A 12,533-nucleotide genomic window follows, 5' to 3' on the forward strand; every position below is an offset into this window, starting at 1 on the left:
TACTTAAAAAAGAAAAGAAAAGAAAACGATATATATATACAAAAGTCATTCCACCACACTCACTCACCTCACCATTTCTCTCCCTCCGCACTCTCGGTTCCCTCTACTCTCAAATTTCTCTTCCCCTTTTCTTCATCACATTTTCACCATTTAATTATCAAAAATCATTTCATTAGTCAAGATGTTTAAGAAAATCACAACTTTTGGGTCAAGAATATTCAAGGCTCTAGGAACACTCTCTCTTCCTCTCCCATTCCTCATTATTTTCGAATTTAGGGTTCCCGACAACAATAGTATTCCGCACCTTGTGCCTTTTGCTCAGCTCAGGCAAGTGTACTTTTCTTTAAACTATTATTTATTGTAAATGCATGACTGAAGTATATGATTTTGTTTTGAAAAGTTGACTTACCAAGTTGGTACTTATGATTTCAAGATTTATAAATGATTTTCATAACTCGGTTTAGCTCCTCTGTTTGTAAGGCTTATTTGTTATAAGTATACTTCTGATGGAATAAACCTTTTCTTAAAAATGTAAAGCTGGGAAAATATTCAAACTTTGTGAGGCATTTGGTACGGTTAATAAGTGGCTGAGGCGTCAGTCCCAAGTTTTAACAGATCTGGCTATATATGTGTGAATCCATGGATATTATCTTTCAATATTATCTAATGAGTTTAGGTATTGTTGGGGCCTGTGAAGGACTGATCATCTTTCGCAGATCATTGCGTCTTATATAAATCCAATATGTGAACAGGTTCGAGGTTTTTTTGGTTGAAAGGAAGAATAGGCTTCAATTTGATTTAAGAAGCAGATAGTTTTTAATCTAGATTATTTTCGAGTTGATATACCTTAAAAGATTTTGCTATACTGCTTTTGCTCTAGTTTTATTGTAATATCCAGGAAAATTATGTGAATATTATATGTTAAATAAATATTGTGTGTTTTATAAATTTAAAGTAATTATTGCTCTAATATGAGATGTTAACTGTTATGTGTGTTTCTGTGCGGGCCAGAAAATTTTTTTTTCGTTTGATTAAAAATATGTTTAAATTGTAATTATATGAATTTATCTGCAAGCGGGACGCGTAATTATTAGTGTCTTTTTTAAGATACCTGTTTTATTTGATTTTATATGCGTTTGAATGTATTTTACGTGTTTTCGGGATTTTCTGGTAATTTAGGGATCGTTTCCGTTTTTCAAAAATCAACGAACCGGGACCCCACCGGGACGTCAAACCCCACAAAATCGATGTTTTTATTTTTACAAAATTATTCGTATTTCAAATACCCATTATTTTTGTATTTTCGAATTATTCGCAATTTTCGGGGAATTTTGACATTAATTTTGTATTTTATCGTTTTTAAAATTATTCCCCGTAATTATTATTTTGGGGCTTAATTATTGTAATTAGGGATAAAAACACCCTTAATTTATTTTGGGGTATTAAATTTTTGTATATATATAAATAACAGATTGTTTTATTTTATTTTACTTTATTTTCAGAAATTAAAAAAATAATAATAATAATACAAAAATCAGAAAATAGAATTGGGGGCTAGGGTTTGTTCTTCTGCTAATTTGATCGATTAAAGGTGTTAGAGATCTCCGTTGTTGACGATCTATAGGTCGAATCAAAGCCCGTTTCGAGCCCATCATTTTGCTGCCTGAATCATTGTATAAGGTTTAGTATTTCGCAATAATGACGTTCGTCGTTTTGCCCCGAATTGAAGTGATATATTCACGAATTGATTGATGATTTTGGGACTGTTTTGATTGTTTTTTATGTGAGGAATAGCTTTATCATGATTTCTACAGTCGATTTAAGGGTTCATTTGTATCGTTTGATTGTATGAATGCTTAAGTCGAGTTCTTGCATTTTGTTAGATGTTAATTTTGATTTCTTGGATTAATTGTTGATTGGTGGATGTTATTGATGTGTGGTTTAGATTATACGTTCTACAAGCTTTAAATACATATATTGATTGTTGATTTTGAATTAGAAACGAAGGAAAGTAAATTTTGATCGGAGTTCTTGAAGGTTGCCGGATTCCATGGGGTTATCGCCGGAATCCGGGTTTATTCTGTTGATTCACTGCCGTGGTGGTGATGTTATTACTGGGAAATTGATTTGGAACAAAAGGGGAACAAAAACCGAGTTTATGGGTATATTTTGTGGTTGATCGGAGAACCACCGGCGCCGGGAAGGGCTGCCGGATTCTGGGTTTCTTCCCCAATTTCCGGTAGGGTTCTTACCCGACCCGGTTTGTTCCCGGTTGACCCGTTTAACTTTTTACCCGACCCGGTTTCGATTCTGTTTCCCACAGTTAAACTCCTGAAAATCTGTTTGTGGCCTTTTTCTTTTATAACTAAATCAAATTCATTTTTCTGTTTTTAAAAAAAAATTATTCATGTTAATTTCAAAAATCATTTACTTATTATTAATAATTCTACAAATTATTTCCTTAATAATTTTAAATTTCTAAAATTATTTCCTTTAATTATTTTCAAAAATACAAATTGATTTAATTATTTATAATTCATTTTAGTTAATTATTTATAAATTTAATTAATTGATTAAAAATCAATTAATCAATTAATTATATTTATAAATAGTTAAATAAAGGTAAATTATTTATAATTAATTCAAATAATTTCTAAAAATTATTTTTAAGGTTTTAAAAATTATATTTTGGTATTCAAAAATCAATTAATATTATTATTAATTGATTTAAATCTATTTATTTCTTATTTTATTCATAATAATTAAACCGTTCGTCCGTTTAATACGAAACGAACGCGTATAGACTCAGAAAAATATTGCGCTTTCAATAAAAATACTTTTGAGTCCTAATTTCTTTTGTATTACAATGTCATTTGATTTTTGCATCAGTTTGAGTCGGTATTTGATCGATAAATGCTAATATTGACCTGATTTTAATTCTGAACACCTTAGGACGTATCTTTTAATGATCTGACTTATGTGTTACATGAAATATGTGATTACGTGTTATATGAATGCCATGATTATGTGTTACGTGATATGTATGCTATATGTTTACAGTTTTAAAATGCCATGCTTAGTTATAAACGATCGGGTAGATGTCAAGACGTATAGTTACGTCGATTGAGTTTGGTTCTGTCATTTAAGATAGTCCTTTTGTTTATGTAATCGAGTAGCAAGGAGTGCGGTCAAGTGTTAGACGGAGATAGTAGCCAGCAGCTATAAGCAGAGTTATAGAGAAAGGTTATTAAGCATACCAGGCAAGTACCATTAACTTCACTTATTGTTCAGGTGACGTTTTTTTCGAATCATATTATGCAAGTACCTATATCTTCATTTATCATTCAATTGATATTGACTCTGAACTTTATTCTTTCAATTTCCATACTATTCTAAGTTTAGAATGGTTAAACGTTTTATATTTTGCTATAAATTACTCTATACAGTGGAACGTTGAATTGAGGTTAGCGAATAACTAATTGTTCTAGTTATTTCGCCATCAATTGTTAAGATAACTCTGGACCATGAGAAATGGAGAGTTATATGGTTAAGGATGTCCTTTGGTTCGGCTCTTTTGATCAAAATGTTTTATGGATTGGATGAATGCGTAAGTGACCGGGACGGACGGTCCAGCGGAGGGCTATTTCTACGTGTTATATGAAATATTATGACACCATTGTTGCCACAGGCGGGTATATTGCCTTTTTATTTGAGTACTCGTATTTTGGGGACATGTTTCTATGAATCATGACCTTGTGCTATCACACGGGCTGATCAGCATGTGATAGTACGTCCGTCGAAGTTAGATTTCAATCTAAAAATTATCGTTTATTGTTGATAGCTTGTGAAGCTTTATTACTGATCAAATATTACTGCTTTTATCCTTTTGTTCAGTTATTATCAGAATGTGGTTTATCATTTCAAGTACATTTTTCTATTGCTTGCTGAGCATTTCTTTTGCTCATACTTGTTTATCAATCTAATCTTTCAGCTAAGCCAGAGCAGGCTTGAGATCCAGGTTTGGTCAGAAGTCGAGTGCTTGTAAATAGTGGTGTGTATTCCAGGTAGACTATTTTGGGACGCTTGGATAGTCTAGAGGTTTGTAATAAAATTTGAATAATCTGTAAAACTAATTAGACTTATGGTTTGTAATAATATTTGATTTGTATTAGTGCCTGTTCCATACTATAACCTGTGATCGATCCAGTGCAGGTAAAGGGGTCGTATTTATTATATTATTCCGCTGTGATTATTTTATTATAATTTAGTGGCAAGTGACCCCCAAATCTAGACCCCGGGTTTGGAGGGCGTCACATTTATTGTACAGCTTTACATATTGAACTTTTTTTATAGTACATTTCATTATTGTTACCATGTATTTGATTATTTTAGCACTTGCTGAGCATTCCTGAGCTCACACTTATTTTGTTTATCATTAACCCTTTTCAGATGTATCGAAATCGCCCTCCTTGCCGTAGGCTTAGTCCAGGATGTTCCTCTAGTCCCCCGTTAAAGCTTGGTAGCTCTCAGGTAGTTCCAGACAGTTGGAGTCAGGTCTAAACTAGGTTTCTGGCTTGAGCCATATATATCTCTAGGATGGTTTTTAGGGATATGGTGTAATCTCATGTAGAGATGGTCCCGTATCTTGGTTTGTTCCTGTTTTAAGTTGTAAACATGTGACATACTTAACCTGTTAAGGATCCTATTGATGGGGTTGTTGTATAAACTTAGTAATAATTGTTAGTAGAATTTCAGATTTGTGATTTATCTTATTTAGTGGCTCCAGAACTCCAACCCCAAGTTCGCGATGTCACAAGTTTGTAACACTCCAGTCCCACATCGAGGAGATTTGGGACTTCTGTTTAGTTTATAAGACAAAGTATTACTACTAATTGCACCAACAAATCATGATCTTTTGGGGGCCTATGGTGGGCTAGTCGTTACCCAAGTTGGCTGCATTTGGGACAGTGGGTTTCAGCTTATTTCGGACTCAGAATCGGGACTTGACCCGATTTTCGAAAAAGACTCGGGATTTGACCTGGGCTGTCATATATGGTATCAGAGCCGACTCTCGAAAGCTTGATGCATCAATTTGCCAGAGGTGGGGACACGAAGGCTGGTGGTATTATCCCACAATGGAAAGATGTTCGGAGGTGGGGACACGAAGCCAGCCGGTATTATCCCACAATGGCTAGAGAGGTACGATCTTGGTCCTATGGGATATCTATTCGGGCCTGACGAGGACGTTAGGAGTTTAAGTTGGGGAGTTTGTAACACCCCAGTCCCACATCGAGGAGATTCGGGACTTCTGTTTAGTTTATAAGACAAAGTATTACTACTACTTGCACCAACAAATCATAATCTTTTGGGGGTCTGTGGTGGGCTAGTCATTACCCAATTTGGTTGTATTTGGGACATTAGGTTTCAGCTTATTTTGGACTCGGAATCGGGACTTCACCTGGTTTTTGAAAAAGACTCGGGATTTGACCCGGGTTGTCACACCCACACTTGGAACAACAATGAAGATGATAATGACTCCGATGATACAGAAGAATGACCTGCTTGCTATATTGTTGGTTAACAAATATTTGTATTGTTGCATCGTACTAGTTTCTATTTCGGTATCGTGTTGTCGTTGTCTATGGACAATGTAACGTGTTCTATTTTCGTATTATTATGTAACCGTGTGTTTTTAACTCTAATTAATATCAAAATTTGTTTTCTTGACTTATATTAAAGTAGGATATAAATATTTTAATATGGGTCAATAATTTTAAATGTAATCACAGAAAAAACATTTTTAATAGGCTCCAGAAAAAGCATTTGTGAACTACTTTAACAGCATTTGTAGTACAATAAATTGGAAGTGAAATTAGTAAGTTGCTCTGAAGTTATGCGATGGCATTTTTGTTTGAAGTTAAGTTTGCATTAATAAATAAATAAATATAGAATAATAGTAAGGTACGAAATAGGAGAACACATAATTAAAAGGGAATCATTGGACATATAATCGTCGGAAAGGTAGTTCTGATTTTGTTATAGGTTGTGTTGCTCCACTTCTGTAAGCTCTCTTCCAATAGCGCGGAGTGAATCTTGCGCCAATTAAAACATATAGTGACGACTCATACGCAACAACATTCGATTATTTTCCTTCCTTATACCTGCCACGGTCACTTTTCTTCTAAGTTGTGACCAAGTAGGACTTTCCCCGGCTTCAGAATATATTATAAGGGATTGACGAACTGGAACCCTTACACCCATAACAATTAGGTCATCTCTCAGCCACTGATAGTAACTATGTTGTGAGGAAGAGTAATAAGTCTAAGTTAGCTGTAAAGTGCACGGAGCCGGGTTGTAATTGGAGGTTAACGGCTTCGAAAAAGAAGACACATGGATTTTTTGAGATAACTATTATTAAAGATCAACATGTTTGCATGGTTAATCAGCCGTTGCAGGATTATAGAAAATTATGTGCAAGAATGATTTTGAAGCTGGTCAAACCACTTGTAAGTGAATTTTTTGCATATTTCAATACAAATCTTAGCTATAAAATATTAAATATGTTATTTCTATTATTTACGGGATTATTTTTACATGTATTTAATGATTGACTGTCGCAGGTGATAGAGACTCCCGAAATACCAATCAAAATAATCTTACCACTTGTCATCAACGAATACAACCACCAAGTTAATTACAACAAAGCATGGAGAGGTAAACAAATAGCAATTGAAGAAGTATATGGCAGCTGGGCTACAACATATAAAATCTTCCAATGTTCTTCGGAACAATCTTAACGGCTAATCCCGGAACTGCTGTTGAGATTGATGTTGTTCCTCATTCGGAAGAACGGGGTACGTATGTTTGCAAGCGTATATTTTGGTGTCTCAAAGCAATGATGGATGGGTGGAAACATGCACGACCAGTCATTTCAATTGACGGAACCTTCTTGAAGGGATAATATAGAGGGAAGATGCTTATTGCTATGGGTGTCGATTCAAACAACCACCATTATCCTCTGTGTTATGCCTTGGTAGATGATGAGACGCATGACAATTGGTCTTGGTTTTTGAAACTTTTGCGAAGATATGTGTGCCAACAAAGACTCGGCGTATGCATAATTTCAGACTGTGCAGCAAGCATTATCTCTGCAATAAAAGATCGCCATAATGGATTCGTTGAGCCGTTGGGCATTCATATGTTTTGCCTCTTCCACGTCAGAAGCAACTTCAGTTCGAAGTACCCAGGCGGTGAATTATGAAAGTTGATGTGGAAAGCTAGAAGTACCACGCAAGTATGGAAACATGAAGCCTGTATGAAGAGTATTGGTGAGATATCCCCTCCGGCATTTGAATATCTTCACAAAATACCGGCCGAAAAGTGGACATTGTGTTACGACATAAATAGTTCTCGTTACGGTCAAACTACCACAAACATCATGGAAGGGTTCAATGGCAACATACGACGGGCTCGTTTACTTCCACTTACAGCAATGATGGAGTATCTATTCTACAAGACTGTAAGGATTCTGGACACACATTGAAATATTATTGAGGATAGCATGCAAAGGGGGGAAGAATTGTGTTCACGTTCATCAACTATGCTTTCTAAGATTGAAACCAAGGCTACCGCACATATGGTCACAACTTATAGTCACATGCAAGCGATGTTTAGTGTACGTACGCATCAGTACATGTGCAAAGGTGGGGTAAAGGGAGGTAATATGCAAGTTGTTAAGCTAAAAGAGCATAGCTGCAGGTAGGGCTGTTAATGAATCATATTTGGATCGGATCTCCCTTGATCCATATCCTGATCAGCCGGAATTTTTAAAGAATGATCCATATCCTGATCCGTAGGATTTTCGGATTTTCGGATCGGAGCTATGCTCCGTTATATTTAGAAAAATGACTACATTTATAATATGTTGAAATCACTAATAATAACGATTCGCAAAATCAAAATACAAAGTTTAATAAAAAAAATACATCGGTGCACATATTACAAGTTTGTAATCCATTCTGCAAACTCAGAAACATTGCAGTAGCATAAAAAATATTACAAACACTTCAACGAAATCTGGGAACTTAAAATATAAACATTTCAACCTTAGCAGGAAACAAGCAAAGAGACCGGCAAACAATTTCTGCAAAAATAGAAAATGAACAGAGTTATTAGAAATTTATCAACAATTCATAGTAACATAATAAAAACATTCTTAAACATATCTTACCAATTCACATTCTGTATTTGTAATATTCCGTAATTTTTTAGAATTCGATTAATAATAGAATAATAGAAAATAGTATTAAAATTTGATTAAGATTAGGATTTAAAATTTAATTAGACTAATGGGCCTAAAATTTGGATCAGATTCTAATATGGATAACTTGTAGGTTAAGAAATAGGGTTTTGTATCGTTATAAATACACCATATTCGTATTCCTTGTTTTCATCATTAAAATTCGTAGGACTTTCTCAGCAAAAATCAGCTGTTTTGTAAAATTCGTAGAAAATTCATCGTAAGTCAGAATTCAGTGATTCTGGACTTTTCGGAAAGGTCTTTTCGTTCTCTACAACTTTGATGTTTCGTGTTTTCCAAGAAATTGTCATTTAGAGGGTCAAAATCGAGTAGTTTCAGATCTGGTCAGGTTTTTAGGTAAGTTTTCGATCGGTCTTACTAGTGTTTTCAAAATTATATGTTACGTGTTTATATTTGATTATCAAAATTTGGGCTAAGTGATTATATATTTGAAAGTATGATGTGTTACGGTATATGTATTATTGTGTATATGTGTGATGTCTAGACGATAATTTTGGATCTCTGATTTGTGCCATGGTTTGTGAAAATATCGAATAAGAATTTAGGACCGCAGTCACCGGATTGTAGTGACAGTTTTATGAAAATTTAGGACCGTTATCACCGGGTTGTAGTGTTCGTGGCATGGGTTATGGATTTTGAATTATTGTTGTTTATGTGCTATGTGTATCGAATAAGAATAAGAATATGTATCAAAAGTATTTGTTTCTTATATCGTATCATATTGATTATCGTATTTTTTTAATATGTGTATGTGTTACTTGGCCTACTAGTTGGATCGATTATTTTCTTGCTGGGCTGTATAGCTCATTCTTACAATTTCAGGTTTCGTCCGAGATTCGAGTTGTATAGCATTGGAGTTCGAGGACCTTAGTTTTGGAGTAGATTGACTTTTGGACCGTTTCCGTTAGCTGCGCTTTTGTAATAGACACCTTTGTAATAGTGATTTCGTATTAGTAAATTGTATTTTATTTTAGTTTTGGTTTAGAATTAATCGTCCGGAAGCGTGGGTTGTTATAGTTGGTATCAAGAGCAGGCTGTTCTTCGGTGTGTGTTAGTTATGGGACTAGTACATTCCCTAGGATTCGATCTTGTGGACCATAGTTTAAGTTTGTCCTATAGGAGATTAGCGAGAGTAGACGTATAGGTTTGTTATGAATTTGGGGACCAAATTCTTTTTAAGGAGGGTAGTATGTAATATTCCGTAATTTTTTAGAATTCGATTAATAATAGAATAATAGAAAATAGTATTAAAATTTGATTAAGTTTAGGATTTAAAATTTAATTAGACTAATGGGCCTAAAATTTGGATCAGATTCTAATATGGATAACTTGTAGGTTAAGAAATAGGGTTTTGTATCGTTATAAATACACCATATTCGTATTCCTTGTTTTCATCATTAAAATTCGTAGGACTTTCTCAGCAAAAATCAGCTGTTTTGTAAAATTCGTAGAAAATTCATCGTAAGTCAGAATTCAGTGATTCTGGACTTTTCGGAAAGGTCTTTTCGTTCTCTACAACTTTGATGTTTCGTGTTTTCCAAGAAATTGTCATTTAGAGGGTCAAAATCGAGTAGTTTCAGATCTGGTCAGGTTTTTAGGTAAGTTTTCGATCGGTCTTACTAGTGTTTTCAAAATTATATGTTACGTGTTTATATTTGATTATCAAAATTTGGGCTAAGTGATTATATATTTGAAAGTATGATGTGTTACGGTATATGTATTATTGTGTATATGTGTGATGTCTAGACGATAATTTTGGATCTCTGATTTGTGCCATGGTTTGTGAAAATATCGAATAAGAATTTAGGACCGCAGTCACCGGATTGTAGTGACAGTTTTATGAAAATTTAGGACCGTTATCACCGGGTTGTAGTGGTCGTGGCATGGGTTATGGATTTTGAATTATTGTTGTTTATGTGCTATGTGTATCGAATAAGAATAAGAATATGTATCAAAAGTATTTGTTTCTTATATCGTATCATATTGATTATCGTATTTTTTTAATATGTGTATGTGTTACTTGGCCTACTAGTTGGATCGATTATTTTCTTGCTGGGCTGTATAGCTCATTCTTACAATTTCAGGTTTCGTCCGAGATTCGAGTTGTATAGCATTGGAGTTCGAGGACCTTAGTTTTGGAGTAGATTGACTTTTGGACCGTTTCCGTTAGCTGCGCTTTTGTAATAGTCTCCTTTGTAATTGAATTGTGGATTAGTAAATTGGATTTTATATTAGTTTTGATTTAGATTTAATGGTCCGAAAGTACGGGTCGTTACAGTATTTGTTCACTCATAGTCCTATAAACTACATAGAATTTTTTACACAAGTTTCCACATCATAGTCCTGGTAAAGAGAAGCTGAGCAAATGTCAGATAACATGAGTCGTTACACCTCTGCTCTTAATCTTCATAATCATATCGGATTTTTTCGGATCGGATCTTATTAAATCCATATCGGATTTTTTTCGGATCTTATGAAATCCATATCAGATTCTTTTCAGATCGAATTTTATTTTAAGTTATCCACATCCGCTCCATTGGCTCTCAGATCGAATCGGATATCCGATCCGTTGACAGCCCTAGATGCACGTGCGAAAAATGGACAACACATCATATGATGTGATCTCATGCAGTTGCTAGGTATATGAAAAATAGCATTCAGTGAAAGCATCTAATTAAACCTTGCCACTACAACCAAGAACAACAGAAGTTGTATATGCCATTAATATATCCACTACAACCAACTGAATATTGGAACTATCATTTACCCCTCCAATGGCAAATATATGGTAAGTCGATGGTCGATGAGTCCCTAAAGAGGTTGAAGAAGTAACGTAGTGAAAAGGGGCAATCCGTGAGAATAAGAACGGAGATGGATGTTTCACATTCTGCCAACAAATGCACCGCCTGCCATCAAGAAGGTCACACAAAACGGAGTAAGAAATGTCCATTGTGTCCGCCTACACAAATCTGATCTTGTAATTTTTAATATCATTTTAACTTTATTTTCACGTCAAATTCATAAGGTGGATGTACGCAAAAGTAAGGTTACAAAGTCTTAATTTAAGGCAAATTCAATTTTAAAAACCCTTAAAATAACATAAAATCATAACATACTAACATCCCTTATAACATATTTTAAAATTGCGCAAAATAACACGGCTTGTACAAAATAACTACAATAATTGATTACCCGCCATGAAATCTAGACTTATCATATTTCACATGATCTCGTTAGCCCTTACTTTTAAATTGATAATCTAGATTCTCATTAAGGATAATCTAAATCAACAAGAAATTAAATGAATTCCTTATTTAAGGGAATACAATGTTCTTAACTTTTACAAAAATTAACCAAAAAAACTCAACTTATCAACTTTAAAAAGTAAAGTCGACTTGTCAAATGAATGCATAGAACATGCCATGTCTGAATCTTCTCACAAATATGAAATGTTAAAATAAGTATTGTGTCTACTTAAAGGAACTGCACATGTCATAAATTCACAGGAGTAGTCACATGCAATTTTTTTAAATGATATGACAACTCAACTTTTCTTCTCCAATCAACGACACAAATGAATACTTTCTTCTTCAAATTTATTGCCCCAATAACATCAATTATTTTCACATTCCTAACTGCACAACTTAATATAATATTTTAACAATGTAAAATTATGCCTATAAATAGCTGCAAAACTATAAGTCATCCCCTAAATTCCCCCCTTTCTAGTATTACATTTTCTAATTTTTGAGACTGCTACACTCAGGTCATGGACAAGGGTAAGGGGCACGCAAGTTCTGACTTTCATAATAACGGGAAAGTTAATTGGTATAAATGGACTGAATCTCATGCACCGACTGAAGCTCAACAAGCAGAAATCTGTCTTGTCAAATAATTTGTTAGAAGAATGCTAGGTATATGGGCCGCACAGGGGTATGTCGTCCGTGACAATGAAGAGTTTGTTGACTATGTGGAAATGCACTTGAAGTTTATGAAATTAACGATCGAGTATGAAGACAACATTAATAAGAGTTTCAATGCTGGTCACATTTCAAAGGAGGAACATGACTATGAGTTAAAGCAAATGTGTTGATACTACCACTTCATGGAGGACGAGTTTGAGATGAGAAAAAAAGGAGTACGAGGATGTAGTCGCAAGGTGTAGGGCTGAAAAGATACGTGAAGAGGACCCGCAGTGGGATAAAAAATATGC

Source organism: Apium graveolens, chromosome 3 (assembly GCF_009905375.1).
Source record: "Apium graveolens cultivar Ventura chromosome 3, ASM990537v1, whole genome shotgun sequence".
NCBI lineage: Eukaryota > Viridiplantae > Streptophyta > Magnoliopsida > Apiales > Apiaceae > Apium > Apium graveolens.